This window comes from Triticum dicoccoides, chromosome 2A (genome assembly GCF_002162155.2).
Source record: "Triticum dicoccoides isolate Atlit2015 ecotype Zavitan chromosome 2A, WEW_v2.0, whole genome shotgun sequence".
Taxonomy (NCBI): Eukaryota; Viridiplantae; Streptophyta; class Magnoliopsida; order Poales; family Poaceae; genus Triticum; species Triticum dicoccoides.
In genome coordinates, this window is record NC_041382.1 from 722874784 (window position 1) to 722893900 (window position 19117).

Sequence of the window (19117 nt, forward strand, 5' to 3'; positions counted from 1 at the left end):
CTTCGAGCTTCGTCTCGATGAGCCCCTCAAAAGTCTCTTCATCATTTTCTGAAAAAATCTGAAATTTAGTAACTTCAAAATAAAAGTGAACCAAACTCAATAATATTGATAGCAACTACTCCTACAATTGCCTAGGGCCTATATCATGCATCAAAACTACTTTTGACCATATAAATTTGACATGCAATCTCAAGAACAGGGTCACCTAAGCAGCAAAAATTTGCAATGAATAGAACACTAGAACAAAAACTAATTGAACCAATGGGGGAGTCACATACCAAGGAACAATCTTCCCAAGCAGTTTTGTGAGAGGTGCTTTGAGCAAGGAGATCGAAAATGGCAGCAAGATGAGCTAGAACTCGTGCTTGAGCTAGTTATTCGTGTTTGGGGAGGAAGACGGAGTGTGTGGGTGAAAGGATAAGTGGAGGAGGGCCACCGTGGGCCCCCGAGGTAGGGGGGCGCGCCCAGGGGGTAAGGGCACGCCCTCCACCCTCGTGGGCAGGTGGTTGACCCCCTGCTGTGTTCTCAGTGCCAAATATTCTCAAATATTCTAGAAAAAATCATATTTAAATTTCAAGGCATTTTGAGAACTTTTATTTTCGGGCTATTTTTATATTGCACGGATAATCAAATAACAGACAGAAAAACATTTATTTTTATTTTATTTAAGATAAATATCAGAAAGTAAAAGTGGGGTACAGAAGGTTGTGCTTTGTAATAGGTGACTATAGACTTGCAAGATAGGATCAAGAACACTCATATATTGATGAAAACATAAGAGGTTCATATCTGAAATCATGGCAGTCGGGCCCTAGTGACAAGCATTAAGCATAGCAAAGTCATAGCAACATCAATCTCAGAACATAGTGGATACTAGGGATCAAACCCTAACAAAACTAACTCGATTACATGATAGATCCCATCCAACCCATCACCGTCCAGCAAGCCTACGATGGAATTACTCAGGCACGACGGTGAGCATCATGAAATTGGTGATGGAGGATGGTTGATGATGATGATGGCGATGGATTCCCCTCTCCGGAGCCCCGAACGAGATCCAAATCATCCCTCCCGAGAGGTTTTAGGGTTTGGCGGCGGCTCCGTATCGTAAAACGCGATGAATTCTTCTCTCTGATTTTTTTCTCCCCGAAACATAGTATATAGAGTTGGAGTTGGAGTCGGAGAGGCACCAGGGGGCCCATGAGGTAGGGGGCGCGCCCTAGGGGGCAGGCGCGCCCCCCACCCTCGTGGAGAGGTGGTGGGCCCCCTGGCCTTCATCTTTTGCAGGTATTTTTTATATTTTCCAAAAAGTTGCTCCGTGAAGTTTCAGGTCATTCCGAGAACGTTTGTTTCTGCACATAAATAACACCATGGTAATTCTGCTGAAAACATCGTCAGTCCGGGTTAGTTCCATTCAAACCATGCAAGTTAGAGTCCAAAACAAGGGCAAAAGTGTTTGGAAAAGTAGATACGACGGAGACGTATCACTCACGACCATGGACATTCTCAATGAGATTATCATAGTCATCATCGAGGCCATTGAGCACATGGGTGGTGAAATCCTCATCTCTAAGTGGCTGGCCAACGTATCGGCGAGACCGGACATCTTGTTGAAGTACTCCGTGATAGTGAGGCCATCGAGCTTGGTCTCCCCCAACTCAGTGCGGATAGAGTGAGCACGCGCCTGAGATTGGGAGGCAAAGCTGCTGTGAAGCACGGACCAAGCATCCCGAGACATCGCGGTGAAGATGACAAGCGACGATACGCTCGGAGTGAGTGAAGACTGAATGGCAGAAAGGATCGCCTGGTCTTGAGCCACCCACACATGATAAGCCGGATGGTACGGCGGCGGACACGGGATGGAGCCATCAACATAGCCCTCCAAGTAGTGACTCCGGAGGAGAGGTAGCACCTGAGCCCACCACGACAAGTAGTTGTCCGGCGTAAGCTTCACCGGAAGGAGATAGGAGAAGTAAAACGGCGATGGCGCCGGAGCATAACCCGCAGGAGCATGTGTCAGTGGCGCATGAAACCCCACCATCAGATCAGCATCAACATGAGGAGCGAGCTACAAGGACGTCTCGTAGCCAGGGGCAGCCGGGGCATCGGCCGAACCGAGCGGGGCCCCGAGGACACAGCGGATGCGGCACCGTAAGGTGCGCCATAGGAGTGCGGGTGCGACTGGGCCGCATGGGACGACGTACACGGCGCTCCATAGAGTGACGCCGGCCAGGCAGGGGACAGTGGTGGCACGGCGTCGTAGGTTGGTGCAGGGGCACCATACCACGAGGCGTATGGCTGAGGGGCGTCGTAGGGCTGAGGGGCGTATGGATGAGGAGCCACCCCATACACAGTCGGCGCAGGGGCCCCGAAGAGGTGGCGGCGCCAAGGCGGTGGTCGAGGAAGCAGTGCCGCGGGAGGCGATCGGCAACGACAGATCGCCCTGCCCGCCCGGCCAACCAAAGGGCCCGCGGTGGATAGCCGGGCGGCTGAGGCTGCCGCCAAGCGGTAGCGAGCGGGTGTGAGGCAAGAAAGGGTGACGATGGGGCGATCGGCGCGACGGCGTTGGAGGGAGCCGGCGCGGCGGCGGGGATGGAGGAGGCCATCGCGGCGGCGGCGCTAGGAGCTGCAGCGGAAGACATAAAACCCTAGTCTGATACCATGTTAAACGAGAATATTGGGCAACTGCTCGACACCTCAAGGGAGTGCGGCTATCTCATTATATATAAGTACCAATGGGTACAATATACAAGGTGTATATACAAGTCTACGTATAAACAAGTCTACATATACATATATATAGTCTAACACTCAGCACAACACAACATCCTCTCACACATACAACGACACAGAGATCAAGCGGATCCAAGCCAATGGCAACCAAGAGCCCTCTTCTGGCCGCCCTCCTCGTCCTCGCCGTCATCATGGCGCCGCACGGTGCAGAGGCGGGCAAGGAGCTTCCACTAGCAATCATCTCCGACATAGTGCCATGCAGCGCCGGGAACTCCATCAACGCGGTTGTGGCTCCGCCATTCCCGAGTAAGAGGAACTCTAGCAGACTGTTCGCACACGAACATGTCACCGTGTACCTCCAACGCCGAGGGTGATGCACCGCAGCTCACGTCGAAGGAGACTCGTCCGGAAGCGCGGTACGCAAGCAATCCGGCGGGTGCTTTTGAGGACCCGAAACCCCACACGCCCGGGAGGGACCCCGTTAGGGCTTGCGGCAGCTATGGGCTGGCCTAGGTCAACCTGATCGCCCCTAGGGCCTCGAGGTTCGCCGCCCTGAAAACGAAGAACGAACGAAGAACGAGGAAGAAGAAGAACAAGGGAGAGAGATAAAGGTAAAGGTAAAAAGATGATATATTGATAGATCGATTGTGTGTTCTTCAATCGGCCGTCACCTCTCATCTATTAATGAGGCGGCTGGACTTCCCGTACAAGAAAAGGACTAAAAAGTCCATCCAAAACGTCAAAAACCCTAACCTAACTCGAACAGGAATCTTTGGCAATTTTCCGGATCAACTCGGTCTCACCGATTGGTTTTCTTCGGTCCCACCGAGTGAACGTGACCAACTCTCTGTAATTTTTGTAATTTCCCGGATCAACTCAGTCTCACCGATTAGTTTGTTTCGGTCCCACCGAGTGAGCGTTGCCAACTTTCTGTAACTTTCTGTAATTTTCCGGATCAACTCGGTCTCACCGAGTCAATCAACTCGGTCGGTCCGAAATGACTCTGCAGCTTCTGTTTCTGACCTTGTTTTGCCTCCACAGGTTGCATATGACCTCATATTAAGACGATTTGTATACCAAAATCAACCGATTCGACGAGACGCACAACTTTCATGTTGAAACTTTCTCCATTTGAAGCCGTATTCATTGGGTTTCTGGCCATTCTTTAATCTGGTGTCGACATAAGGATCTCTGAACTTGTCATAACTTTTACATCCAAGCTCCGTTTTAGACCATCTTCATATTCATCTTCATCTTCTCGAAAAGAGCCATTTCATGGTGACTTTCAATAGTAAGTTTGAATTAATCGTGACATTGCGTCAAGCCACTCTTTATAAACGTGCCACTTTTGAGCGTCAACACATGCCCCCCTGTTTTTTGGCAAAGCTAGTGAGGGAGTCCTGGATTAGGGGGTGTTCGGATAGCCGGACTATACCTTCAGCCGGACTCCTGGACTATGAAGATATAAGATTGAAGACTTCGTCCCGTGTACGGATGGGACTTTCCTTGGCGTGGAAGGCAAACTTGGCGATGCGATATTCAAGATCTCCTACCATTGTAACCGACTCTGTGTAACCCTAACCCTATCCGGTGTCTATATAAACCGGAGGGTTGTAGTCCGTAGAGGATCAACTCCATACACAACAATCATACCATAGGCTAGCTTCTAGGGTTTAGCCTCCTTGATCTCATGGTAGATCTACTCTTGTACTACCCATATCATCAATATTAATCAAGCAGGAGTAGGGGATAAACTCCATCGAGAGGGCCCGAACCTGGGTAAAACAAAGTGTCCCCAGTCTCATGTTACCATCCAGCCTAGACGCACAGTTCGGGACCCCCTACCCGAGATCCGCCGGTTTTGACACCGACATTGGTGCTTTCATTGAGAGTTCCTCTGTGTCGTCGCCTTTAGGCCCGATGGCTCCTTCGATCTTCAACAACGATGCGGTCCGGGGTGAGACCTTCCTCCCCGGACAGATCTTCATCTTCGGCGGCTTCGCACTGCGGGCCAATTCGCTTGACCACCGTGAGCAGATCGGAAGTTATGCCCCTGGCCATCAGGTCAGGTTTGGAAGCCTAAACTACATGGCTGACATCCGCGAAGACTTGATTTTCGACGGATTCGAGCCACAGCCAAGCGTGCCGCACTATCTCGATGGGCACGATATAGCTCTGCCGCCGAACAACGCCTTGGAGGCCGCACACGCATCGGTTTCGACCATTGATTCGGAACCTACTGCGCCGATCGAGGATCAGCGGTTGGACGCTGCCTCAGGGGCTGCGATCTCAGAGGCGATCGAGCCGAACTCCAGCCCCGCACTCCGCATGGCCCGTGACTCCGAGGAGCCAGATTCCTCTCCGAACCCCGAGCCCCCCGCGCCCCTGCCAATCGAATCCGAGTGGGCGCCGATAATGGAGTTCACCGCAGCGGACATCTTTTAAGTCTCTCTCTTTATCAAGAGAGCCCTGGCCGGACTACGGTCAGCAAGGGTGGGACACGGACGGTGAGGAAATTCAAAACCCACCCACCACCCACTTCATAGCCACTGTCGACGATCTAACGGACATGCCTGATTTCGGCTCCGAGGACATCGACAGTATGGATGACAATGGAGGAGATATCGACGAACCAACGCCCATAGGGCATTGGACAGCCACCCCATCTCACGATGTGTACATGGTGGACACCCCTAAGGGAAACAACAACGAGGAAAAAGGGGATAGGACGAGTGATCGACCCCCCAAAACGCAATCAAGGCGTCGGCGCAAACGCCGGCCCAAGCCCCACCTCGACAAAAACCCAGCCATAGAGCAGGACGAGCCGGTCGACGACGAATAGGCCTTAGAGCAACCGTCCGAACAGGGCAACACGGATAGAAAAACCGAACATCCCTCCCCCGGCAAAAACGGCATTCCGAACGACCGCACGCCAAATAAACCTATGAAGCAGAAGAATCTCCATGAGAGGCTCGTTGCAACTGCACGCAGCCTAAAAAAGCAGAAGCGGAAGCTAAAAACAGCGGAAGATGCACTCCGGATCAGATGGAGCAAGGTAATCAATGCCACAGATGAGTACGGCGACAGTCGCCGCACTAAAAGCTATCCGAAAAGAAAGCTACTGCCTGAATTCGACAAAGAGGCCTCAGAGCCCTCGTATTCAAAAAAATGAAAAAGCCACACGGTCGGATAGACGACCCCATAAGGCAACAAGCGGCACCACACCTAAATCGGCATGCGACCCTCCTAAGGATTCGCATCATGGACCAGTCAGGTCCACTTATGGGCCAAGAAAGCAAGCTCTTGTAAGCAACGCTACGAAGCCATCGTCAGAATCCGGCTTACCCAAATACAGGGGTGCCGCACACCCCCTATGTTTTACCGATGAGGTCCTAGACTATGAATTCCCAGAGGGATTCAAACCCGTAAACATAGAGGCATATGATGGAACAACAGACCCTGGAGTCTGGATCGAGGATTATATCCTCCACATTCACATGGCTAGAGGAGATGATCTCCACGCCATAAAATATCTACCCCTTAAGCTTAAAGGGCCAGCCCGGCATTGGCTTAAAAGCCTCCCGAAAACTCAATTGCAAGCTGGGAAGAGCTCGAGGATGCTTTCCGAGCAAACTTTCAAGGGACATATGTCCGCCCCCCGGATGCAGACGACCTTAGTCACATCACTCAACAACCCGGAGAATCAGCTCGGCAATTCTGGAATAGATTCCTCACTAAAAAGAATCAGATAGTCGACTGTCCGGACGCCGAAGCCTTAGCAGCTTTTAGACATAACGTCCGAGACGAATGGCTCGCCAGACACCTCGGCCAAGAAAAGCCAAGAACAATGGCCGCACTAACAAGCCTCATGACCCGCTTTTGTGCAGGGGACGACAGCTGGTTGGCAAGGTGCAGCCCCAGCGACCCAAGTACATCTGAAACCAGGGATGAAAACGGAAGACCGCGACGCAACAAAGACCGTCGCTGGACTAAGGACAAAAGTCCGAAGAGCACGACAGTCAATGCCGGATTCAAAGGCTCACGACAAAATCAGGAAAATCGCCCCCCAGAATAACAGGGACGATCCATCCAACTTAAATAAAATCCTGGACATGATATGTCAGATACACAGTACTCCTGGGAAGCCTGCTAACCATACCCACAGAGACTGTTGGGTCTTCAAACAATCCGGCAGACTCAATGCCGAACACAAGGGGCTCGACACACCAAGCGAAGGCGAGGACGAACCCCAACAGCAGAGCACCAGGAAACAAAAGAACTTCCCACAAGAAGTAAAAACAGTGAACTCACTTCACATAACCAAACGTGCGGTGCCCGTAAAGGTACGCACCACACGGCCCATCCCCAAAGGATCCTGCCACTGGTTGTCAAACCGATCACCTTCGATCAGCTAGATTATTCTAGGAATACCTGGAATGTAGGATGGACTGCCTTGATCCTTGATCCAATAATTGGCGGACTTAAGTTTTCAAATGTCCTTATGGACGGCGGCAGCGGACGAAACCTGATATATCATGATACAATACAGCACATGGGGATAAACCCAGCAAGAATCCGCCGCAGCAAAACCTCCTTTCAAGGGGTAATACCTGGCCCGGACACCCATTGCACGGGTTTTCTTCGGCTCACAGTCACATTCGGCTCTGCCGATAACCTCCGCCGCGAAAAGCTGACCTTCAACGTCATCCCGTTCTCAAGTCGTTATCAAGCACTACTGGGATGTGAAGCTTTCGCTCGATTTAACGCAATACCACATTATGCATCTCTTACGCTTAAGATGCCCGGTCCACGAGGCATCATCTATTTGATGGGGAAGCACTAAAGTGCGCCTCCCCAAGCGGAGGATAGTGCGGCCGCTTTAACAGCCCCACAGCAAAATGGCCTCACTGGCCAAAAAACTTCAAAATAGGTCATTTAAAGACCACGAACGCGGATAGACGAGTTCGGTGCAAAATCATCATTGATGCAGGCCTAGAAGCCATATACCTCCGCACAAGGGGCTCCATGCATACACAAATAAGAGACAATAAAGCTCAAACTTACATATCTTACTTTATACTTTGCTTATTTTAAAAAAAAAATTCGGCACGACCCGTTTTTCAACTTAGTTCCTCTCTTTTACAGATGAACGTCGTGCGGCACCCGTCCAGGATACGGCACAACAGAGACACAGGCGCAGACGTGCAGTAGGGACCCGTCCTAAAGGATTCTTTTTAGATTAAGACCCTGCGTAAACCTTTTTTATTGTCTCTTGTTGCTATACATCCCCTGTTTTTCTTTCTAATATAACCAAGGAGGAGGCTGGCGTCTTGGCATGTGGCCACGTCAGAATTTTTGCATGTACCTGAACACTAGGGGCTTTTTCAATAAAGAGTGCTGTTTGGCCCGCACTCATAAAGACCGAACACCTTAGGGAGTGTTCGGCGTCGCGAGTTTTGGCATTATATGCATCAGCTCCGAATCATGTCTTTGGTCAAATGTTGGGTTGCCCGGCTCCTGAGTTCGGCTACCTTGCGTTCCGCTCTATCGGCTAAGGTAGCACCAGGAGAACTACTGTGATTGTGCCCCCGATTCGGCCAGGGCGAGCACCTCAGTAGAGAAAGCCGAAAACTGACTGTCATGATGTAGCGTGGGACTGGTCAGCCACTCGATGACCGATCGGAATCTATCGGATTCCTCCGCCTTGACGAAGGACCGCTTCCTGGTCAGGCACATACACACCCCGAATTCGGACGAGCGCAGTGGCCACCAAGGAGCTACCTAAAGAGTCTCATTTTCAAACTCCTATGGCTAAGTGAAAGTGTTAAAGCATTATAGTCCAGTTGCCTGGCCCGCTGCGCTATCACCTCCTTTGTAGGACCAAGACGTTGGGTTAAGTGTGAGAATGCGTCTTCCGCGAGCACCCCCGGACTATGTGCGTGGGGGCTGAAGCCAACGACTGCCATCTTTCAGATTCTATACATATATATATATATATATATATATATATATATATATATATATATATATATATATATATATATATATATATATATATATATCTTAAAACGGCCGATTAGAAGGTGTTTACAATACTTGGAGGCACAAGTATAAAATCAGCCACTACACTTTATTAAAATATTAATTTATAATTACATATGCTATCATAACATAGCATCTTTCGGGCACTGCGTCTCTATTACACGAGCGCCTTCAAGAACTTCCTGAAAATAGTGCTCGGAAGGTACTCGGCTTTGGTCCGAATCTTGGGACGCAACAACGATGGTCTCCATCTCTGCCCAGTATGTCTTAACATGGGCAAGAGCCATCCTTGCACCCTCTATACATGCTGACCTCTTCATTGCATCAATACGCGGCACCGCGTCAAGGAATTGCTACACCAAGCTGAAATAACTCTTCGGCTCCGATCTCCCCAGCCACAGATGATCCATGACGTACTTCATGGCGAGTCCGGACAACCTATTCAGTTCGGCCCATTGAGCCAAACGATCATCCACTGCCAGTGGACGCTCTGGATTATGAAACTGCGACCAGAAAAGCTTTTCCACTTCGCAATCTTTCTGATCTCAAAAGTGTTCGGTCGCATCAGCGGCACTCGTTGCCAAGTCCAGATAGGTGTCCTTCACACTCCACATCCGGTCCAACGGAGCAAACTTCGGATCACAAACCTTCCTCCGCAGCATAAAGGGCTTTCCAGCCGCAATCTGTTCGGCTTGACGCAGCTCCTCTTTTGCAGCTCTCATCGCAGAGCGAGCGTCCTTGGCATTGGCAACGGCCTTCTCTAAGTCCGTCTGTCTCGCCCGGTCTTCTTTCTCAAGAAGTTTGCAACAGTCTGCATCGCTCTTTAACTTCTCGGTCATTTCGGCCATCTCTTCTTTGCTTCGGCAGTGAGCAGCCTGTTCGGCTCTCAGCTCTTCAAGAGCCTTCTTAGCAGCCGCATCGCTTTCTCTGGCTTGCTCCTTAGCTCGGGCAAGTTCTGCCCTAAGATTCTCCACGGCAGCTGTACCATCTGCGTTAAGCGCACACATTGTAAGACACTGCCATGAAGCTCCTCTTACCTAATGTCGTCCGAAGAATTACATACCTTGAGCCTCATCAAGCCGCTTGTTGACAAGCGTGATGTCGGCATCTGCCACGTCCAGTTGCCGCTTTAGTTCGGCCAAATCATTAGTCCGGTTTGATTCCGGACACATCGCCACCTACATTCAAAGGCGACATCTTAGACCTGGGATTATGATCCTCTATGTGCCGTCATTTCTTGACAACACGCAGAGTCTCAGGGGCTACTACCTACACAGGGCGCATCTTATTTATGCGCAACTGACAAAAGTGTACATTATCTAACGTACCTCAAAACCTGTCAGTAAACTGTTGACGGCCTCATGCAATCCGCTTTCTGCGGATGAAATCCTTTCAATCACCGTGCCCATCAAGGCACGGTGCTCCTCTGAGATAGAAGCTCGCCCCAGCAAAATCTTTAGCTCCTCCGGCCGAGCACCAGACGGTGCCGGACTCGTCCTATGGCCTTTTTCAAAGGCCGGATGCGGAGAGCCTAGGGGGGCACATAGCTATATTCCGCCCCTGCCGGATTCGGAGAAACCCTCCGCGACGACACCTCAGGGCCGCCCGCTTCACTAGGCGGTACGGCAGGGGGAGGCGTCCCGCTCTCCATCATCTCCGGAAGAAGATCCCCCGAAGATGAGTTCTGCTGAGAAGGGCTGAGGTCCGAGCTACAAGGTAAAAATTTCGGTTAATCTTCTCAGATATAAAATCAAGGATTTCTCTCATCCCTCAAAAGGAAAATCTTTTCTCCACTTACGGCTCACTGGAGGGCTGATCCCCTTGAGGGCGTAGTCCGGCCGAGGAACTCCCCGGCGTTGGACCCTCTGATGAGGATTTTCTCCCCCATTTTGAGGCCATGGTTTCCGGGTCGTCAGAGGCGGCTCTCTTCTTCCCCTTAGGAGAGGAATTGTCGATTCCTCTCTTCGGAGCAGCCTCCTTCGAGGAGGCCGTAGCTTCCTTGTCCTCCCCCTCCAAAGGCATTATCTCCAGCATCCTGACTAGCACAGGATCCGGCCTGGTTTCAGGAAGGGGAGCCGGACACCTGATCAGCTTCGCCTTCGCTATCCACTCCTGTTTAAAAGGACGGCTCTTTTAGGGGCAAGTTTACGACGATTATGCGGATAGAATGTCCGGGCACAAGGTTGCTTACTTGAGTATCCGGGCGATTGCAGCTTAGGCCTGCGTCCTCGGTTAAATCCGGACATATTTCTTGTGATCCGAAGAACAGTCTATACATCTCCGCGGGCGTTGCGCCCATAAAATGCTGGAGAGCTCGGGGTCCCTCCGGATTAAACTCCCACAGACGAAGGGAGCGATGTTTGTCGGGCAATATTCGGCGAATCAGCATGACCTGCGTCACCTTGACCAAACTGAGGTCTCCTTCCAAGAGATCCTTAATTCGGCCCTATAGCAGGGGCACGTCTTTGGGCAAACCCCAATCTAATCCTTTGTTAACCCATGAGGCTAGCCGTGATGGGGGATCCGAGCGAAAGGCAGGAGGCGCCGCCCACTTGGCGCTCCTGGGAGCGGTGATATAGAACCATTCTCGTTGCCACAAGCCGAGCTCCTCTTGAAAGAAGCCCTCGGGCCATGGAGCATCAACATTCTTACTTATGACGGCACCTCCGCACTCTGCGTGCCGTCCCTCGATCATCTTCAGCTCCACTCCAAAAATCTTGAGCCATAAACCGAAGTGAGGAGTAACGCGGGGGAACGCTTCGCATACGACGATGAATGAGGAAATTTGGAGGATGGACTCCGGAGCTAAGTCATGAAATTCCAGCCCGTAATAGAACAGCAGCCCCCTCACGAAGGGATCCATCGAGAAGCCTAACCCCCGAAGGAAGTGAGACATGAACACTACGCTCTCACCGGGCTGGGGATTGGGAATAGCTTGCCCTTGAGTAGGCAACCTATGCGGAATTTCGGCTGTTAGGAACTTAGCCTCTCTCAACTTTAGCACATCCTCCTCCTTGACGGAGGAGGGCATCCATCGGCCTTGAAGGTCGGAACCGGACATTGTCGAAAGTCTGAAGCGCCTGGAATCTGAAGCCTAGGGTGTTGGAACTCGAGGCGACGGGCGAACTCGTTTTAGGTTGGAAAAAGGAGTAAGGCCTTGGTCTCTTTATAAGAGGTTGAATACCAAGAGCCCTCCCCGTAACCGTTTGGGACTCGCCTTTAATCGATAAAACATGCTAACGGGCACGATTGGGTTACCCACATCTGTATTAATGAGAATCCCGTAAAAAGGGCACACGATCTCTGCTTTGACAAGACGTGCCAAGAAAACCACCTCGCAAAACATGCTGAGGTGAAAACGATTCGAGTAGAGGACTTGGCTGTAGTGTGATGGCGCACTGCAGAATACATCAGCAGATTTGATTTGTGTTAATATTATTCTCTCTATAGCAATATGTGGAAACTTATTTTACAGAGCCGGACACTACTCTTGGTGATTACAATCTTCTATGAAGGACTTGGAGGAGGAACCTGCCTTGCAATGCCGAAGACAATTTGCGCGCCGGAATCGTCGTCATTGAAGCCTGGTTCAGGGGCTACTGAGGGAGTCCTGGATTAGGGGGTGTTCGGATAGCCGGACTATACCTTTAGCCGGACTCCTAGACTATGAAGATATAAGATTGAAGACTTCGTCCCGTGTCCGGATGGGACTTTCCTTGGCGTGGAAGGCAAGCTTGGCGATGCGATATTCAAGATCTCCTACCATTGTAACCGACTCTGTGTAACCCTAACCCTATCCGGTGTCTATATAAACCGGAGGGTTGTAGTCCGTAGAGGATCAACTCCATACACAACGATCATACCATAGGCTAGCTTCTAGGGTTTAGCCTCCTTGATCTCGTGGTAGATCTACTCTTGTACTACCCATATCATCAATATTAATCAAGCAGGAGTAGGGGATAAACTCCATCGAGAGGGCCCGAACCTGGGTAAAACAAAGTGTCCCCAGTCTCCTGTTACCATCCAGCCTAGACGCACAGTTCGGGACCCCCTACCCGAGATCCGCCGGTTTTGACACCGACAGCTAGCATGCCGAAAAATAACTTGTACCAAGTTTGTTCTATGGACGATGTCAACACTCCATCGGCCATTTATATGTCCTTAGGACGATAAGTATATATCGACCATGTCTTGTGTGAACTTTCTGACGCAAACTTGGGTGAAACCTTCTCATCTTCATTAACAATCCGGTGATAAAGTGCCATAGATATGTATCTCAAGGTCATCCTCCAAACCATATTGTTCACCCTTTTTCTAGGATTTTGTAGACAATCAACAATACTTTCTCCAATCCTTACTTTCGCTTGCTTAAAAATTTCATTAGTGGCCGAAGCTATGGACTTCGGTTCGGCCTTACCTATATTGACGAGACTAAGCATCGGCTGTTAAGAGAAATGCAATACAACATGATTAACATAGTAGCCGAATGTTTGTTGTGCCAATTCTTTCGAATTGTCATGTCTAAATATATGAACAATTTTAAAGCAAACCAAGGTAAATTTTGCATCTAGACATACCCCAAGACAAACTATGAGTGATTCATCAAAACATTGATAACCATTGGATGTTTGTTGCACTACTAATAACAAATCACCGGAAGCCTCAATGTGTATAGCACCTATAGAAAGGCAAAGCTCCAATCCGAATGACAATGAATATTCGACTTTGATCATTGTGCAAAAATATTTTAAGCGGCATGAGGCTTCACAAAATGGCACCATAAGGAGATAAATAAACAACACCAACACCTTGGCCATTGCCACAAGTTTAACCATCGAAAATAATCTCCATAGTACTAAAAAGACAAGGGCAATATCAATGAACATGTACCTCGTTTTTGCCTCCAATTGAACAAAGGACGATGTTAGGATACTACATCAACCATGCTTTGACATATTCTTAGGGCGATAGATAAATATAGGTCATTAACATAAGGTTCATGTAGAGTTCATTCACCAAATCACGTATAGCCGAAATAATTAAACAAATGAAATAGTAATCAAATATTTCGGCCCTTTGGATTAGCAAGAAAGAATGTAGCTAATAAAATGTATAGAGATTTGGTAATACCCTCTCATGATGCAGAAAACTATGTCGCTTCCATGGATCAAAATAAATCCAGGGAGGGTAACTGATCATACCTGATGATGAATTCCATGGCAATGGCATCAATGGTGGTTGAAGAATACAGATGATGTGCCAACCGAAGATTTTGATGTTGTGATGCGCACCTTCGGCTTAATTGTTTGTTGCTTTCATTCTTTTCCTTCTTCACTTTTATCGCACTTGTTGCAATAGAAACATGCACATCACTTTTGTTTTGATTGATCTTCTTGGGAACCCATGCCATGTTCTTCTTTCTCAGCTCTTGTGTACTAAGATTTCATAATTCCCTCTTTTTCCAATACGATAAACCGAGTGGGCATCTCGACTGTGATTCTGTTTTAACCTTGTGCACTCTCAACTTCTTTTCTTCAGATTTGGCACTTTGATTCTCAATAATTGGTTGCTTCGTCTCATTGCCGTTAGTAGCCAATGTCAACACTTTAATTGGCTCTTTTTCATTTGAGATCAAATCTGAAGTTGCACTCTTACGACCATCTCTTTTAACACAATAAATTTGTTTGACCACCTCTTTCTTCTTCCTTGAGCTCTGGACCGATTCCTTACGATTGAAACGGTCTTTAACATGTGATTGTTCAAGTGTTGATCTTCTCGGAGCTGCATAATATTGATGAGATGGTCTAAAATGAGATGGATAATGTGCCCTTGTATCATACATGTCCCATGATGGATATGGATCTACATGAGCATAGGGAGGCATCCACGACATTGGCATTGGGGGCCCAAAATAAGGATATGGATATGTTGCATTAAAATTCCCACTTTGCCAATACCGATCCTCACATTTACGCCTTGGGGGTGATCTTGGTTTCTTTACATGATTTGGCCGATACGCATTCTTCTCTTCACTCTTATTTTGATATTTATCCAATAGTTCAGCGAAGGTGATTTTTGACCCCTTACACTTGCGTTTATTTCGGTCTTTGTTTTCTTTTGGTTTGCTTTCATCGATCATTGGATTTCCTTGTTGCCCCCCAGTCCTTAGTGTCTTCATTGTAGCTTCGATGGAATTCTCACCCTCAAGTTCATGTTCATTGTGATCAACAACTTCTTTACTTGAAAGCTTGATCCCATCACCTGCAGTTTTTACCTTCTCTTTAGATGGATCGGCTTCAAGTAGCCGATGCAAAAAAAATTGCCATCAAGACCAATCGGAATAGACTGGTCATCCTTTGGTGTTTCAACAAATTTCAATCGCCCTTTCTCAATGGCTGATTTAATTATTTGTCAAAACATGTGGCAGTCCTCAAAATTATGCTTGGACGAATCATGCAACTTACAATACATTCGTCCTTGGATAGATGGCTTGACATGGTGATCAAGAATTCTAATGTAATTATTTTTCAACGACAAATCAAAGATTCGATCACATATGTTTGAATCAAAGGTATACCTTTTGTTTTCTAGCCGATCTTTTTGTGAGAACGGCCTTGGAGTTAAGCAAACGAATGGTTCAGATTTGGCATCTTCCCATTCGGCTATGAATTCTCTTTCGCATTCTTTTTCCGATGTCCTTAAATAAGAAACTATACTAGCATCGGTTTTCCCAACAGATTTTAACCTTGGCTTTAAATTTCTGAGATCAAAGTAGTTAGAACATACACGTCTCAATTGAGACCATGCGTAAGCCAAGTATGAAGCAAGCAAAGCTACCCAATTAGATATGAATTTTAAATAAAGCAATGGGAAAAGCTTTGGCTGCAGTAATAAGTCACTATCAGTCTCTTTGAATGGTACAATATATTGACCGATATGCTTAGTAACAATTTTATTGCTAACAAGTAAATTGCCCTTCTTCATTGGTCTTTGAAAATTACTTATTAGAATTTTTCTAATAGATGCATCAACAATAAAGTTGTGACCAAATCTGAAAATAGGTAAATTACTTGCTAGACATACCTCTTCAAATATGTTGGGAGAGCATGATGATTGCATGTCATGAATAATATCGTGCTTTGCTTTTGGATGGCTTCCCAGAACCGCGTCACAATTTTCTTCGTGATTCTGTGCATCATAAATTTGAAGATCTTTTTCTACCCAACTTTGTTCGGCTACTTTTTCTTGTCCTTGAAGTTTGTCAATTTCTATGGTACGAAACTCATAGGGCAGGAAGTAGGTTCCATTAACTTCAGAAAAATCAAGCATGGTTGTTTTGCTATGCTTGCCATGCCCTTTTTCAATAGTACTTTCCTCTTTGGATTTGATGGATTCGGAATATATACTACTTGATTCGGCTTTTTCAACCGAAGCACTTTCAAGTTCCGAATCATCCTTTTTTCATTGATACTACCCATTGGCAATGCTTCTTTTATTTGAGCCAATTCTTTTTCTATTTGTTTCTGGCGGCGAGCGGCAAAGTTGGCTTTAAGCTTTTTCTCAATTTCAGCCTACTCCGGATATGATTGCCCCCCCACCCCCCCGATGTTTTTAGATTCTTTGGGCAATGACACATCGGTGTTGCCGAAATTTTGCAGTAGTGTAGGGGGGTGTATAATATGATGTAGTACTAGGTGAAGGCATATGCATTGTTGTAAAACCATATTTTTGCTCGCCAATTTTATCAATTGGCAAAGATTCATCTTCTTGCAAAACTCTAGCTTTTATTGTGGCACAATCAGGAAATAGCCCTTTTTCATGCTGTTCAAGGCAAATAGCACTAATCCTCTTATTCTGTGCCAAGCTCTTTTTTAATGCAGCCACAACCGCTTCTGGAAGAGATTGCTCCGCAATACTTTCAGATTCTTTTGGCAATGATTCGCGAGTGTTGCCGAAATTCTCAAATTGCGTAGAGTATGCATTATATGCTACAGTATTTGATGACGGCACATGCGTTCCTGTAAAATTTTCACTTATTCGACTATGACCATAAAGATGCAGGGCCGAATTATGAACATCTATAGTTGCATACGGTGCTAAAAAATTACTAACATGAGGTGTAGCATATGATGGTTGAGGGTAATTGGCCAAATAACTAGTAGTAACATGGCCAATTCCCTTATCCACCGACACGTTTGGATTAACGTACTGTAAGTTATTTGTCGATGAATAAAAACTTGAAACACTTTGTTGCATACCATTGGAAGTTCCTACATAGGGTGTCTCAAATGATTAACCAAACTCATCATGTTATTCATCGGCATATAAATTTGTGGGGTTGCCGATGCATGGGAGTTGGGATACATATGTTGCATGTTGCTAAAATTATATAAAGTAGAATCATGGAGATTTTGTTGCATCGGCCCTTGCACATAATTAGATGCATGATTGATAAAGCTAGGGCTAGCCGATACATTATGCTCATTAGATGATTTAGCAACAACATACGCATTATTTGCATCTACATATGTGAATTGGGTATTCATATTACCTTTGTAGATTGCAAACCCTAGATGACGATCTCTTCGTAGCAAGAACGGGCCGGAGATCGTTAAAAGCTTCGTCCCCAGCGGAGTCGCCAAAAAGTGTGTTCGCACACGAACACGTCACCGTGTACCTCCAACGCCGAGGGTGATGCACCGCAGCTCACGTCGAATGAGACTCGTCCAAAAGCGCGGTACGCAAGCAATCCGGCGGGTGCTTTTGAGGACCCGAAACCCCACACGCCCGGGAGGGACCCCGTCAGGGCTTGCGGTGGCTATGGGCTGCCCTAGGTCGACCTGATCGCCCCTAGGGCCTCGAGGTTCGCCGCCCTGCAAACGAAGAACGAACGAAGAACGAGGAAGAAGAAGAACAAGGGAGAGAGATAAAGGTAAAGGTAAAAAGATGATATATTGATAGATCGATTGTGTGTTCTTCAATCGGCCGTCACCTCTCATCTATTTATGAGGCGGATGGACTTCCTGTATAAGAAAAGAACTAAAAAGTCCATCCAAAACGTCAGAAACCCCAACCTAACTCGGACAGGAACTGCTAACGTGTTTTGCGGGCCGGCCGGATGCAGGGTCTGCCAGAATTGCTCTAAGGACGTCTGCCAGCCTCCATAGTAGCCACCTAAGCAAATATATTCATCAATCGTCTTACGTTTGCTTTGCTTCTTTGCTCTGGACAGACGCCGCCATGCAGATGGTGTGCGGCCGTGATGTGATGGCCAGCGGGATGACGGACCGCAGCGGAATGTACACCATGAAAATGGTCCTGGCCACCTCGTCATTGCTCGCCCCTCTGCTCGGCAACCAGTGCAAAGTGGTGGTGATCACCCTGTTGGCCGTGTGCAATGCGTCCTTAGCCAGCGTCACTGGGACGCTGACCGCACCGGTTCAGCTCCTAGGTATTGACAATGGCAGCGGCAGCGGCATTCTGGGGGGCCTTGGCGGCCTAATTGGCCTCATCGGCTAGATCGTTGGTGGCCTCCTCGGCGGCATCCTTAACATCATCCCATTGCCCTTCTCTGCCGTATAGACGCTCGACTACTGCCGGCGTGTCGATTGAAGACACGGCGGATCTAAATAAAGAAATTCGTGCTAACCTACCAATGTACCCCATGGTCAACTATCCTTTATTATGTAAAATTTACTAATGTTTGTATGTGTTACCGCTTCTAAGTTGCACAAAAGTAAGCATATCGCGTAATACTCCAAGTGTGTCGTGTGATCAATGTTCGTTTGTGAAAAATAAAGCTACGTCTGTGATAGTACTATGTGATTAATTACTTGCTTCTTCTTTCGACATTCTGTTTGGTCACTTGCTTATCAGCTCACTTCTCCGTGGTATCTGTACAAAGTCGTGTCTAACACCATAATTTGTGTATTACTAGAGGCTAACACGCCATTCTTCACTTATGGAATTAACTCTCTTTAGGGATTGACTACATGTCAATCGACTGAATATCATATTTGGGTCAGTCACCTTTTGCCTCTTTGCGATTTTTTGGGCCGTGACTATTAGGAGCAAGTAACGACGCCACCACCGGAGCTAATGCATTCAAGGACGACTTCGCTCCATGATGCTGCCGCATCAATGCCTAATAAGCAACACGTAGATCCACTTAATTGCTGTTTACGGGTGCATGGATACAGTGTTCGGAGATTTGGAAGTCGATGGCTCTCACTTCTCCCCCTCTCGCCCGAGGCGCTCTCCGTCCACCCCGACCCTCCATCCCCCTCCCCGTCGCCGGTGGCAGCCCAGGCGCCTTCCCCTCCCCTCTCTGTTGCGACCCTCC

The 19117-nt window shown here is 47.9% G+C and overlaps 1 pseudogene; it reads left to right on the forward strand.

Annotated features, from left to right (window-relative positions):
- Nucleotides 1–2873: 2873 nt before the first annotated feature.
- LOC119358208 lies at nt 2874–18357 on the forward strand (annotated as a pseudogene).
- Nucleotides 18358–19117: the final 760 nt, after the last annotated feature.